The following is a 16,146-nucleotide window of genomic DNA, read 5'->3' on the forward strand; positions in this document are numbered from 1 at the left end:
CAAATTAAACTCTCCCAGAAGGACTATTTGGGGTTCCAACCATCTGCTTTTGTGGACACACCAAATAACCACGTGGAATGCATAACAAAGATATAAGAACAATCTCTGTATTATTTAAATATAAGAGATTAATACCGTGAAAAACAGTTATGGGATTATTTAAAGAATTACTGAAGACCCAAATGTGTCAAACCATATTTCATTCTTCCACCTGTCATCAGATTTACTATGATATGGTTATTTCATATAAAAATAAGACTACATTTATTAATGCTAGAAAAATAGAAGGAATACTGAAGCAAGAAAAATCATCTGTACTCCACCTCTTGCTGAGCCTTTTGACAAAATCATTTAAATTTTTATGCCTCAGTTGTCTCACTAAATTTGTATAAAGACTGAGGGTCTAATGGCATAAAATCTTTGAAATCATTTTGCAGAATTGTAATCAATGATACATCTGTAACATAATTGTTAGTTGCTTCATTTTAAATCTTACCAGACATTCAAAATAAATGAAGAATCCCCAGTGGCCAAGACTATTTGAAAACATGTTATTGCAAAATTATATAATATCCCTTGAAATATGTATTAAACAGGATTGCATTACACACAATCTCCAATCTCAGTGGCTTAACACAGCACGCAAATTTCCTTGCAGTCCTGAGCAACTCTTCAGGTCAGCAATACTTCATGTGGCAACATAGTAGTCCGAGCTTATGAAAGCTCTGTTATCTTCTTGCTGTACCAACTGGAACATGCAGTCTCCTTGGTTAATAGGGAAAGAAAAGCACTAGAGTCTTACTCTGAAAGTTAAATCTTTCAGACTAGAAGTGATTCAAGACACAAATATTTTAATTCACTATAGCCCAACATAACTGTAGATGAGTAAGGATGCATAGACCTCTCGTGTTCTTGAAAGAGAACTGGATATGGGAAAGCACCAGAAGTTTCTATGATAAGCTTCATTAATTATGGTAAGTTTTCCATAGCCCCTAAATTCAATCACTTATTAGATGATTTATTATAACTATTTCTACATTTCTCTTATGTACAGATGATTCAATAGGAGAAGATTAAACCACCTGTAAATAAAAATATACTTGTGAAATAAGGATTATATATTATACTATAAACATAATTCAGGGTTTGATACTTTTTCTGTACCAACTTACTCTATTATCTTAAATCAGGCATAGGAATACCAGGTAACTCAGATAATTTTATGGCCACAAGCAACAACATAAAACTTTTCTCTGTTTCCCAAAGTTCAGAAACCACATCCACATGCATATTTATACATATATGTACACAGTTGCATACGCAAACATGCTGGCTTACTTATTTATTTATATTTCTAGTAGTACCTAGACTGGTGTAAAAACATGTCCTTTTAAATGGAATAATTTTAAACATCTTATGAAGATTCTAAGACATCATTACAGAGAGGATTGGCAGAGAAATGGCCATGTTATAAGTTCAAGTAACTTTTGAAAATTTCTTTCCTAATGTAGACGGGCAGAGCACCAGAAGGATATCAAGATGTCATACTCTCCATGAAGATGATTCTGAGCATTACTAAATACCATAGATGTATATTTATGTGTTTGCTTAGCAGAATCTATGAGTGAGAACTGGTAGGACATGCTCCGCATTATCAAAATTATATAAATAGATCATATTTCGTATGGCTTATTTTTTGATGTAATGACTAGTTAAAGGCAGTGTGTGATTGCTGTAGATCTCTGATGTTCACAATCAAAATCTTTTTATGTTAATGTTGGCCTTAACACCATATAATTTTAAAGAGGAAATCTGAAGGAAGGCTTTCTTAGGGGCCCAGGTAGAATGAAAAGCCTTCTTATTTGTTTGTGCTCCCCAGCACATATTATACATGGTGTCTCTGATACCTCCCTGACCTTACTTTTTAAATAATTGACTTCTCCTAATAGGCTGTTATTTCCCTAAAGGCACAAGCTCTATTTTATTTGCATCCTTACCTTGAAGTTTCAAGTAATCCCCAAAACATGGTGGATGCTCTATAAATATTTGTTGAATGGCGGAATGTGCTGAGAAACTAAAGATATGTGACAGACAATAAGGAAAACAATAATTTAGGCTAACATTTTTGATACCAGATTTAACTTGGGTGCTGCTCAATAGTAATAGTTTCATGATTGGAGAAAGCTGAATTATGAAGAAGGAGTAACCATCTCTCTACAATTATGTGTTATAAAAATAATAAGAGCAGAGGCTGTGAAATCAGACTGCCTGGGTTCAAATCTGGTTTCCACTAGTTAGTTCATTTTCGTGTGATACTAGGTTGCTACTTACCTTTTCTATGCTCCAATTACCTTTTTTTTTTTTTTTTTTTTTCTGAGCTGTAGTTTCTCTCTGTCGCCCAGGCTGGAGTGCAGTGGCGCGATCTCAGCTCACTGCAACCTCCGTCTCCCGGGTTCAAGTGATTCTCCTGCCTCAGCCTCCCGAGTAGCTGGGAGTACAGGCATGCGCCACCATGCCCGGCTAATTTTTTGTATTTTTAGTAGAGACGGGGTTTCACCGTGTTAGCCAGGATGGTCTTGATCTCCTGACCTCGTGATCCACCCGCCTTGGCCCCCCAAAGTGCTGGGGTTACAGGCATGAGCCACCGTGCCCCGCCTACCTTATCTTTTAAATGATGATAATGATGTCCATCTCACAGGTTTGTGGAGAATATAAACAGAGCCAATATATGTACTTAGAAAAGTGCCTGGCAAATTGACAGAGTCAATTAAGCTTACAATAAACCTTATTTGTTTGTGTTCTTTTTCAAGGTCATTCTCTGACACATACCTAGGGCAATCTTTGTCTAAAAGCTTGGAAATTTTCAAGGGATATGACCCAGTGGGAATTATGCTACTACTAGAAGACATGGTCTTTTCAGTTGGAGAGACAGGATTAGAAAGAAAGATCACAAATGAATTGCAACTATCCACATTACAATTTGAAAGGGTCAATTGTTGAGGGAACCATTTTTCCTTTAGCAGAGTAGGCCATCTGCTTCACATTAATTCTCCTCCCCCTTACAAGAAAGTCCCTGAACTTTGGAAGAAGGAAAAAGTTGGGGGCCACACAGTCCAGTGATCAATAATACAGTATCTCTACCAAAATTTGACATAATTGTTAAGTGAAAATCTCTTGAGATTTGAGAAACCAATATGGAACTTGAATAAAAGAATATTCTCAAAACTCCAGAAAGACAAGTAATTACAAACTTATCTCCACAATGAGTTATAAGTTACCAGAGGCACCCTGTTTCATTTTCCTTTGTTCTGTCTGTGTTGAATATTAAATAGTTTTTACTATAGTATGTAATACTGCATAGTATAGTATGTATACTTTAGCATGTATAGGATACTTTAGCATGTAGTACTACTTGTCTATTTACTATTAGTCATATTCAATCTGAAATATTGGGATATTTGATCTAAAAAGGCCAGAAAAATTATCATCCTCCTAATCATTGCCTGAGGACAACTGAAAATCACTTAGCTGCATTTTCTGAACTGTGCTGGGAAGTTCAAATTAATTGGACCTGCTGAATAGAGCCCATCTGAAAATCAAATCGTCAATTTGATGTGAAAGATAATAAACAAATCTCCAATTTTCATTGCACTAAGTAAATCTGGACTTATTTATATAAGTATCTAACAAGAAATTTAAAAACAAAAACGTTTTCTTTCTATACAGAAGTTCATGTCAACAAAATCACAACTAGAATTCAGGCTGAAAGACCATTTTAGTTTATGAAGAAGTAATGCAGAAATTGGCTTACTGTTTTGGTTTCCTGAAATATTTCTGCATTATGAGAAAAACTGCTTATGCAATTGCATAAAGTTTTTCAGAAATTGTTAAGATAGACCCAAAGGAAATAACTTTCTCTGTAATATACCCTACTTCTAACCTAGATATTTCATATTAATAAGAAGGACTTTTCATTGGTAATTATTAGATATATTTATTAATCTGTTCGAGAGAGTAAATAAAATAATGTTTAGTTCACCTTTTCTGTTTGGATAATTTTTAAGGTAAAATATGGGAATGTACTTATTCTAAGAAAAGTAATTATTTTCTTATTAATTTACTCATAGCTAAGCTATGAAAACTAATAGAAATTTAGCTATAAAAGTTGTGTTTTATCAGATGGGAAAATTTGAAGGCCAGTAGAGCTCTCTGTATCAACGCTTCTACCTATACAGAGTGCTCACACTGGGGCAGAAGTTAAGGCAAAGAAATAGTAGAATGGTATGCAATAGTGACAAATATTTGCCAAGCATTCATTTATGCATTTTGTATGTGCCAGCTCATTTAACTGTTACAAAAATCCTTAGAGGTATGCAATTTTATCTCTAAGATAGAGTTAGGAAACTTCATAAGGTACAGAATGCCCAGCTAAATTTTATTTTCACATAAACAATAAATAATTTTTGGTGTAGATATATCCAAAATATTCTATAGGACATACTTATTCTTTAAAAAATCATTGTTTGACTGCAACTTAAATGTTACTGAGCATCCTATGTTTTATTTGGAAACCCTATGATAAAAGGCAGGTGAATTTTACGGATGACAAAATGGAGACACATAGGGTTTGAATGTAACACTGTAGCAGTATCAAAATTCAATTTTAGGTCTATCCATCTCCAAAACCCCCAATTTTTCCACCCTACTCCACTGACTTATGTCACAGAAATTCTCTAGACTTAATTTGTTGATTTATACATGTATGTGTTTGTGTATTTCAACTATATTTTTCACATATATTTTTTCATATGAAAAATATAGGTGAAAAGTCACCTCTTGACTTTTGGGGGGCTCTTTTTTATCCATGGTTACACAAGTTAATTATCCCTCTTTAGATTCCCAGAAGTTTCATGCTGATCACGTAATCTCATGACTTGAGTTAATAGAAGTTTTCGTGAAACTTGCTTTGTACTGAAAAGTCACTTTTTAAAATTTTACCATTTTTTCTTCTGCTGCTGTAAAATATAACAATGCGAAGCCCTTAAGCACAGACTTCCTAGCTTCTCAACTTACCTGGGATAAAATAGTGATAGCATATTCAAAAACCTTTTAGGTGATCTACTATTCTGAATAAAGCTGAGAGAAATTGAAGAAATTTACAAAACTTGAGAGAAGTTGGAAATAGTCTCTTAAATGAAATATATTATTGACAGAAGGTAGAAATGTACTCAATATCGAGGTAAGATTTGTCACTAAAACTGAGAGCAGAGTCCAGGAAAATAAGCCTCATGAAGCTCATAAGAGAAGGAATGCTGAGATTGAAAGGGTCTAGGCATTCCCTCGTAAGGAAACCAAACAACTCCAATTCTTATCCTCCATTTATTATTATTTGTTTGACTTGGATGTTCATAAGACTCTTGTAAGGAGATTCTTTAAAATACAGACATTTGGGCTCTAAAAACCAGAAATTATAATTGAGTGGGCTGGAGGTGAGGCCAAGACATGTGCATTTGAGCAAGCTGTCTAGGTGATTCTGATGTGGGTGGTTCATGAAACAATTTTCAGAAACACCACTATGTATGTCTACGAGATCATTTTCAAGATATAGAAATCCCTATACCAGGAGTTCGCTGTCAACATTGGTTCCATAGGCAAACTTGGTAACTTTCTCAGGTCTGATCAAACTACTTCTCAGCCACTCTTAGTGTTCATTACCAGTGATGCTGCTGATTGATTCTCAAAGGTAGATCAATGAACCAGCTTTAATAGAATCAGAATGGAGAATTACTAAAAATATGGATTCATTGGTGTTGAGAAATAGTATAATTAAACATTTGAAAGTCAAATATTAATGTCAGAGGAAAATTTGCAGTTAACTGAGAAAAAGTAGAAAATGTTCAATCTTTTGATCATTTTTGTGGCTCAAATGTTAAGACAGGATGACTTTTAATAAGCAAAGTCTTTTGTTTCTTGACTTTGCAGATAACTGAGTTGAATACCAAAGATAGATGTTAGGATAATTGGCTATCCTTAATTAAAATAATAGTAATTATTTAAGAAATAATAATAACATAGAATCAAAATATTGGATGTGTAGCCTAAGGTGACAAGTAGCCTGGTCAAGGCCTTTTTTGAATACTAGATTTTCCAGAACATAGACACCTCTCAATATGGCTCTCTCCACCCTCTCTCCTCCAGAACATTGTATGTTATTTGAATGGAAAATGGAAGAATTGTAAGAAAGCTTAGGATATTGTTGACACATTGGTAATCACAAATGCATTAGTTTATTTATACATTTGCCTTTCTCTTTAAGTCAGTTTTGGAAGGCTGTTACCTGATTTTCATGCTGCATATCCATAGAATCTCATAAAATTCATTGTGTGGGCCAAGTGGTCTTGACTTTAATTTTTTCCCAAGAACCATTGAAAGATGTTCCTGGATAGCCTTATCTACAGGCCACATCCTCAGACCTATTGACTTAGAGCCCAGGAATTATTGTCTACTCACTATGTACTCTCTTCCCCTTAACTCCTCTGAATTCTGAGGAATTGAATTATACTGAATATTAATAACATTCTATTATTTCAAATACTTTAAATATAAAAATGTTACAAACTCTCTTCTCTCAAAATACCAAGTGATTGTCCGCAATGTTAGTTTTCTATTGTTCTATAACAAATTACCACAAATTTAGCAGCTTAAAACAGTACATCTTTATGTGCTTACAGTTTCTGTAGGTCAGAAGTTTGCCATAGCATGACTGAGTTCTCTGTTCAGAATCTCACAAAGCTGAGCTCAAGGTACTGACCAGTTACATTCTCACCTGGAGCTTGGGATCCTCTTCCAAGCTCATTCAGGTTGTTAGCAGAATTTAGTTCTATGTGGTTGTAGGACTGAGGTCCCCATTCCATTGTCGGCTATCATCTGGGGCTAATCTCAGCTCCTTGAGACCTTCCACAACCCTTGCCATGTAGCCCCCTCCATCTTCAATGTCAGCAACAGAGACTCTCCCTCACATTTCAAATTTCTTGCATTAGGAAGAGCTCAGTGCCTTTTTATATTTTTTTTAATTTTATTTTTTTGGTGGGTACATTGTAACTGTATATATTTATGGAATACATGAAATGTTTTGATACAGGCATACAAGATATGATAATTACATATTAGAAAATGGGGTATCCATCCCTTCAAGCATATATCCTTTGTGTTTCAAACAGTGCAATTATACTTTTAGTTATTTTTAAAATATACAATTAAATTATTATTGACTATAGTCACCTGTTGTGCTATCAAATATTTGGTCTTATTCATTCTTTCTAACTATATTTTTGGTGCCCCTAGTGTCATTTAAGGGTTCATCTGATTAGGTCTGACTCATCTAGTATAATCTCCGTATTTTACCATCAACTGACTTGAGATCTTAATGACATCTGTGAAATTCCTTTTGCTGTGTAATCTAATATAATCGTAGAAGAAATATCTTATTATGTTCAAGGGTTCCACTCACACTCATGGGCAGAAGATCACACAAGGTCCGATGAATGACATTGAGGGTCATCTGACAACCCTACTCAACACATTGATTTTATGCTTCTAAGTAAAATATGTAAAGCTTTAAAAGGCTAAAATACTTTGTTGTTTATCTTTGCACAGCTCTGTGAAGAGCATTGAGTTGACAGGTCTGTTTCACAGAGAAGAAGATGAGAATTTCTTGGGTTGCACTGTCATACTCTCTTGTGAAGCTGTTTATCAGCTTTCTTTCACAACCAGATCAACTTTTAGCATTAGAGAAATGCAATACACATAATTTGCATAAGTCTTGACAGTGTAGTAAATATATTCAAGCACACTTTCTTCATGTCCTCTTCACAACATTCCAATTAGTTCTATTTTATCGACAAGGCACTGAGATCCAAAGATGTCACACAGTACCACAGAAGAGTAGTAGAGTGGGGACATGGGCACACAGCATTCCTTATAGGAACTCATAGCCCTCTGCTTTCCACTCCTCACAGCCCAACTGGCACCATAGAAAAGTTGCAAAGTAATACCCAGGCTGATTTAGAAGAAAATGAAGTTAAATTGAAGCTGTTACAGGCTTCATAAATGGTATATTCTCCTGTTTTCTGTCAGCCCCTTGCAACATCCAGGGATCAAAATATGTTTTTTTTTCTATTATTTGTACCCTCAAATGAGAACTTTATGAAACTCTTACAACTCACAGAGCATAACTCACAGATTAGAATGTGTAGGAGGCAATCTTTCCCAGTGTGTAAGTCTTTAAACTGGATTGAAGCCACAAATATTAGCTTTTAGATATTAACTACCAAATGAGGAAAAAAAAATCGTGTGTGTGTGTGGTGTGTGTGTGTGTGTGTGTGCATATGTGTGTGCTTATGCACAGATGCTTCAAGCTGGAGGGGGATGGCAAGGAAGGCCAAATGCCTGAAATCACACTACAGATGGATCTGCCTGCTCTGCTGATGCAAAAGGCTGGCCTGGGTTTAAGCTACTTACAAAAGTAAAGGAAGACTCTATTAACTATCCAAAATAACTTCCTTTGATGAATAAAATGTTCTTCTCTGTCCAATCTAGTAGCCACTAGCCACACGTGGCTATTAAGCACTTGAATGTGGCTAGTATGACTGAGAAACTGAACTTTTTATTTTACATAATTTTAATTAATTTGAATAGCCAGATATACCTAAGAGCCACTGTATCAAACAGGGAAGATCTAGGCCCAAGGATTAGTTAACAAATCTGGAGATTTAGTCTTTTAAAGATAGTTATGTTAGTGTATTTATAGTTTATTGAATACAAAAGATTTTAGGTGATTATAGAAAATCAATGAAGAATCTTACTTCACAAATCTAAAAATTTTACATATATTTTGGGCCAATGGTTCTCAAAGGGTGGTCCCTAGACCACCAGCAGCAGCATCCTCTAGGAACTTGTTAGAAATGTAAGTTATCAAACCTCACTCAAAACTTAAACCAGAGATTTGAAAGTAGGGAGTCCAGCAATCTGCTTTTAAAGAGTCCTCCCAGGTGATTCTAATGCACTTTTGAAAATAACTATTGTGGAGCAATAAGTGTATTAAACTATTATTTAACACAAGTCATTGTCTTTACTAAATAGTTAAGTAAATAATTATGTAGTTCTTCAAAAGTATTTCAGATATCAATGACTCACGTTTATTTTATGATTATGTGTAAAACAGAATGAAAAAGTCAAGGCGGCACATCTTTCTAGGCTGATGGGTTGCTTATTCTATTGGCATATTTCCTGGGATCCTAAAGGTTGTCCCAGTGAGAGGAGTTCCTGTCAGATATTTTTGTCATACAAAACGCTGCAGCAGCTTTCAGAATCCTGCCAAGGAGGGTTTCTTAAGGTGCATTGCTGCTTTGGGGGTAGAAAAAGGCCTCGAAGGTATCATTTGGTCTTAAGCCAACTGTGTCTGAAGCTGTTCAGTATCAGACCAACCATGTGAGAAGTGAAAATTTTCAATTAACCAGCCACCTTCATGTCTAGGACATTATTGGATAAGAGCTTTACTCCTTGTATTCTTTCTTTCCATTTTTAGTCTTTTTATTTCCTCCAGTAAACAGACTGAAAATAGCCATTGTTTAAAGATCAAACTTCTAATTTGTAAAGGGGTAGCATTTCATAACAAAAGCACAGCTCAAAATCCATTTTGCCATCCAGAAGAATCTCATTTCATTTTTCATTGAAAATGATCTTGCTTATTTTAATTTAATATATTTTAAAGAATGACCTTGTGCTAAGTGCCAGAGGGCTATGGTAGAAAAAAATATGGGATTAAAATCATGCTGATGCAGGTGTGAAATCCAAGAAGCATGCTACCTGTATGCCCTTGAGCAAATTATTTAATGACTATGAGCCTCAGTTTACTCACCTACAAAATGGAGCTAATAACACAACTCAGAATGATTATGTAAATTTTTTAAATAATAAAAAAAATTATTCAAAAATGTTACCAAAGCAGAAATCCACAAGAAAGGAAACATTATGGTTAAAATGGATATTTTCTGTGAATGAAGCCAACATATTTTAATAGTATTATTAGTTGGAAAATACTATTTTATTCTCTTGATACTTTTTTCATTAAAAAACAATTAAACTAATATATCCCATTTCTCTATTTAACTGAAGGTTTTCATTACTTTCAAGCATTTCTTCTCAGATAATTACATTCCTGATGTAGATACTTATTTTCAATTTCATTTGATCCTTAGTGTCTGCTGTAGTGTTTGATGGTTTATTAATCTATATTTTAATGTTTAGGAATTAAATAATTGATAACATACATTCTTCTGTTCCATTAATTTAGTGTTTTATTTTGGTATAATCTCACACTTACAGAAAAGTTGCAAGAAAATCCCCTTATTCCCATCACTGCATTTCTCAATTGTTTATATCTGCATTTTACCCTATTTGCTTTAACATTCTCATTTTATATATTTTTATATATAATACATAATACAAATGTGTATATATGTATGTACATATACGTATGTATATATACGTATATGTACATACATATATACATATATACACATTATTCAGTGTCCATTTCTTAAGAACAAGTGTATTTTTTTATGTAGCCACGATACAGGAAATTTAACATTGATACAATACCATTATCTAAACCTCAGCTCATATTCTATTCTTGTCAATTTTCCCAATAATCTCCTTTTTATGTATCCCCTTCACGCCAAGCCTGGAATCCAATCAACGTCATGCTTTCATTTACTTGTCATGCCTCTTTAGCCTCCTTATCCTTTATTCTGGAACAGCTCCTCAGCCTTTCTTTGTATTTTTTGACCTTGACATTTTGGAAAACTACAATTATTCTGTAGAGTGCTTGTCTGCTGGTTTTTATGGCTGTATTCTGTTTGTACATCTGTGGCAGGAATAGAAATAAAGTGTTTCTAATCTATTCTTAATTATGTGCTATAAAAAGTTACTTACATCCACACACAAGAGGTATGACATTTATCAAGACTTTATTTTCTCTAGATATGAATCACATAATTGATGCTCCAATGTTACCAGAAATAATCTAGTATTGTGGAAGGTAAGAACTCAGATCCTAGAGCCAAACTGTTTCGGCTCCACAACTTTATAATTGCATAATATTGGCATGAAATTCCAGTGCCTCAGGTTCCACACTTATGAAACAATATGTTAATTGCACCTACTTTATCTGCTTGATGTGAACATTTATTGTGATATTATTGCAAATCACTGAGTATGGTGCATGACATATAGTGTGGCTCAATAATGCTAATGATCATTGGTGATATATATATATATATGTATACACACACACATATTTTACATAGTAAATATATTAATATGTATATATACAGCCTTTTTATTTTGATTTGTACCCAAACTTTGCTAGATAGATAAATGAGAGAGAGTTTAAAATCTTCAATTCCTGCCTTTCTACAGAGACGTATCATTTGAAAGATCCAAACATTGTAATTACAGAGAAATAAATATATTTTAAAACATTTGCAAATCTAAAGTTATATATTTTTCATTTGAATATTTGTATGTTTTCGTAACTTCCTCCCACTTAGAAAAATAAATTAGTATTCTTTTGTTTTCTTAATCTATTTTTCTAAAAATACCAACCATAACTAGTCTCAAAATTAACAGTATTAACTCACCACTGTTGATAACATCTAACTGTATGGTGAAGTACTGTTTATATCATTTCCCCTTGTTCACTGTTCTGTAATCAATTTTAGCTTTTTTTGACAACACATTCTAACCAAAATAAATGGCTGGCTCTTGAAAGAACCACTGCTATCCTCTATGTTCTCTCTCTCTCTTTCTCTCTCTCTCTCCCTCTCTCTTCCCTCACCTCCCTCTTTCTCTCCTGGTTTCTTGTCAATCCAGATGGAAGGGATCCTATGGAAAGGTTTGAGGAGTTCCCAAGAGACAATTGAGCCTCACGATGGAAAGAGCCTGGATGCCTTAATTACACACAGCCTGGTGGAGCTCTTTACAGCTTTATGATCCTCCTAGACAATGCAAAAAGAGAATGCAATATTGTACTGAGTCTCAGGTGCTTTCCGGCCCTCCCCACACACATTTTCACTTTTTTTGTAATCAGGATATGTCTTAAAATGAAGGTGATAAGAAAGCAATGTGCCATCGCTCAATTAGAATAATTTGTTTTTTTCTTAACTCTACGCAAAATGATGCATCTTACAATAAATGGCAGATTTGATGAAATGCTGAGAATTTTCATGTGTTAAGACAATAAGATTATGAGAGTTTTTTTGTTTTGTTTTGTTACAGCAGGCAGTATTAATTACTCTATTAGAAGTGGAATGTACTTCCCAGAGAAAAAAAGTGTCAGCAAGCACCCGAGACTTAGACAGTTTTGTTTGTTTTAGAAGCTACAAGCAGTTAGGTCTGAGTGGGGTGTAAATTATGTAATGGCAAATGGCAGTAACTACTATCCAGCAGAATGTGACTGGAGCTAGCAAATGCTCTGATATTTAATAATGCATTTTCTTTTGATGGCAAACTGCATAATCAGGAATATTTATTTGAATGATATTGTAGCTTTTTCAGTTAAGGTTTTAGTAATGGAAGCATATTGTAAGAAATATTTTGAGGGGGATAAGCCAAATAATTAGCATCAATATGCTATTTTGCTTGATCACTTATTAAGAATAGTCACACATGTGGTATAAAATTATTTTACTGAAAACAAGGTTATGACGTAAAGATTTTACTTGGTTTATATGTTTATTTTTATATAAAACATGTTCACACTGCAGTGTCTCTTTGTTAACTCTAAACTTTTATTCTTAACTTTTACCTGGAAGAAATGCAAACTTAACAGATTTGTTGATGATTCCTTTAATACAATGTAGAACCTTAAGTGTATGCAAACTTAAATTTAGGAGCATCGGTAATCACAGATGCAATTCGAACTTTATCCCTCTGGGCCTTAAGAAAAGCTCATTTCAGTAAAAGAAACAACGTAGTTACACTTAAAAAAAAACCTGAGGCAACTAACCCTAACATGGTGTTCTCAATAAAATGGTAGAAATATTGATATACCTTCAACACCCTCTAAAAAAATTTAAAAAATGGAATAAACAGGTGCCTACTTAGCCAGAGGCAATAGACTAAGGAATCATGCTTCTTCTGTCACATTTGAGCTTTCCCAGTGATTCCTTCTGCCAATAAAGACATGGTAAAAAGTAACTTACAGGATCCATTGCCACAGGGAGTTAAGATATTCCCAGAAAGGATTTGGGGTAGGTTCTGTCAATGTTCCCCCAGACTTTTAAATACATATTTCCTTTTGTTCTGTTCTCTATAGTTTTCATCCACAAAACGCAATTGTATTTTGTGCACTCTGATATATATATATGTGTGTGTATATATGTGTATATATATGTGTGTGTGTGTATATATACACGTAACAACATGTATATATGTGTGTATATACATGTAACAACATGTATATATGTGTGTATATACATGTAACAACATGTGTACATGTAATTATAAAATGAATAAAATAAAATGTTTTGGCTCTAATAACGATGCCATTCTCCAGGCTATCTCGTCTGGAGTGTTCCAAGCTGTATTTAGAGACACAGGATAAGGCAAGTGGCTGTCATGGAGTCTTAGTAGGTAAGATGTCAAATTCCCTCCTTTCTCAAATCAAACCAAGCATATCCACTTTTATCTATTTTATATGTTTGTATATACACGATATTTCATTAAAAATTATTGTGAAAAAGCTTCTAAAGCCCAGTAATATCCTGAACATCAGTAAAGCACCATAATTAAACAAGGGGACACGGGAGTCAATTTGCATTGAAAATCTTCAACCAGCACTTTCTAAGTGCAGAAACTTGAGTGAATTACACTAACTCCCTGGATCTCAATTCCTTATAAAATAAGGTTAATAATTATTCCTCACTACATTGATTTGAGGATTAAATTAAATGATACATGTAAAACTATGCTACACCAACTTCACATACTAGCTGTCTGTCCATGAACTACTACTACAGGCTGCAATGTTACAAGGAGCTTATGCCAGAATGTAAACCAACTACATCACTAAGCACAGTATCCAATTTAGCTAACTTTTGTTTTTCACAGTGAGACTTTCTCAATGAAGGAAACGGTGCATTGAGTTTCATTCTACCATAAGGTCATTGTCCAATTGAAGATTGGTCCTTAGGGAAGCACCAAATTTAAAAATACGTAGAAAACTGCTTGGTTAATCTAAGCGCTTAAGAAAGTTTCACCATGATGACAATAACTCTATCAAAGTTGGCATCCTCTAACACCGAGGTCACTTTTTTATTATTATTTTACTTTAAGTTCTGGAATACATGTGCAGAATGTGCAGTTTTGTTACATAGGTATACATGTGCCATGGTGGTTTGCTGCACCTATCAACCTGTCATCTAGGTTTTAAGCCCTGCATGCATTAGGTATTTGTCCTAACGCTCTGCCTCCCCTTGCTCCCCACCCCCCTACAGGCCCCAGTGTGTGATGTTCCCCTCCCTGTGTCCATGTGTTCTCACTGTTCAACTCCCACTTATCACTGACAACATGCAGTGTTTGGTTTTCTGTTCCTGTGTCAGTTTGCTGAAAATGATGGTTTCTGGCTTCATCCATGTCTGTGCAAAGGACATGAACTCATTCTTTTTTACGGCTGCATAGTACTCCATACACCAAGGTCATTTTAATAAATTATTTATCTTATAATCTTTGTGGTTATTTGCCATTGTGATGCTGAAATAGGATAATCAAGAGGTATGATCTTACTACTTTCTCTCTAGAATTGTCCACTAAGAAGCACTATCCTTAATTGTATGCTCTCTATCCACCTAATTCCAAGCTCCTACACGATTGCTTCTATCATGTTCCTTAATGTTTACTTCTCTGTACTATAAATCTACCTGAGGAAGTTGTAGGTACACTGGAGCCACCATAAGTTATTTGGGACACTGCTCTGAGATATTGAAGGTCCCTTGGCTTTATTTAGCAGTAGATTCTTCAGATTGAACTTCCTGAACTGTCATCAGTGAGTGCCTCATCGTTTAGCTTGCAAATTTATTAGATGAAGCACTTATGCATGTGGCAAGAACAGTAATACAACACTGGTGTCTTCAAACAATCTAAACCCTTCTTTAAAAATAATTATTTCCAAAATTAGCAAAGCAAATCTCCATTTTTGTACAAAGTGGCATTCTATTTCTTCTCCTTCTTTTTAACAGAGACAGTGTCTCACTATGTAGCCCAGGCTGGTCCCGAACTCCTGTGCTCAAGTGATCCTCCCGCCTTGGCCTCTCAAAGTGCTAGGCTTACAGGCATGAGCCAGGTGATATTCTATTTCTATCTTGTTCTATACTAGGGACTACTATAATAATAAATAACGTACCCATTGTTACTCTAGAAAAAGAGTTTTTGTCAGGACCACCCCAGGACAAACTACACTTAATTTTTTGGATTTCAGCTTTTATATGGAGAAGATTTGGTGAACTGCTATTTCTGAGCTATTGATCCAGTCCTATGAAAAGGACTGCTAGGTAATTTCTAGATTGAAATTCAGCTTAATACAGCAGCCAGGTCCCAATGCGATATGTCCCAATTTGCCTCTAAAATATTGTGAAGACGTATTCACAAAAGATGAAAAAAAGATTATATCACTGCCAAAGACTAAAACACTCTGAGAACTTTGTACCATAACCTGGGGGAATTTTTTCAGTAATTCTTATGTGATGAAGCTGCAATCTCTGATCTCATGACCTGGAGGCTGCTGTGGTCCCTTTCTACCACTGAGCTGCTGAGAATAACAATTTGGATGCCTGCTAAAATAACCAACCCCAACATGCTTTGTATGCCTGCAATCCTTGGTCACAGCCCAAAATATTAGCCACTCCTGTTATCTGTCTGCCTTAAGACTCGTATGCCCATGATGCTTTTTCTCACCTGGTTCTCCTTTTCACTTTGTCTGTACCTCTAGGGACTTTTCTCCGAGCCCTTCGTTATGGAGAAATACCTTTAAATTCTCATTCCTTTCACTGAATATGCCATCCACTTCCCTGCCTTATATCTGGGCTA

This window comes from Pongo pygmaeus, chromosome X, assembly GCF_028885625.2.
Source record: "Pongo pygmaeus isolate AG05252 chromosome X, NHGRI_mPonPyg2-v2.0_pri, whole genome shotgun sequence".
NCBI classification, from domain to species: domain Eukaryota; kingdom Metazoa; phylum Chordata; class Mammalia; order Primates; family Hominidae; genus Pongo; species Pongo pygmaeus.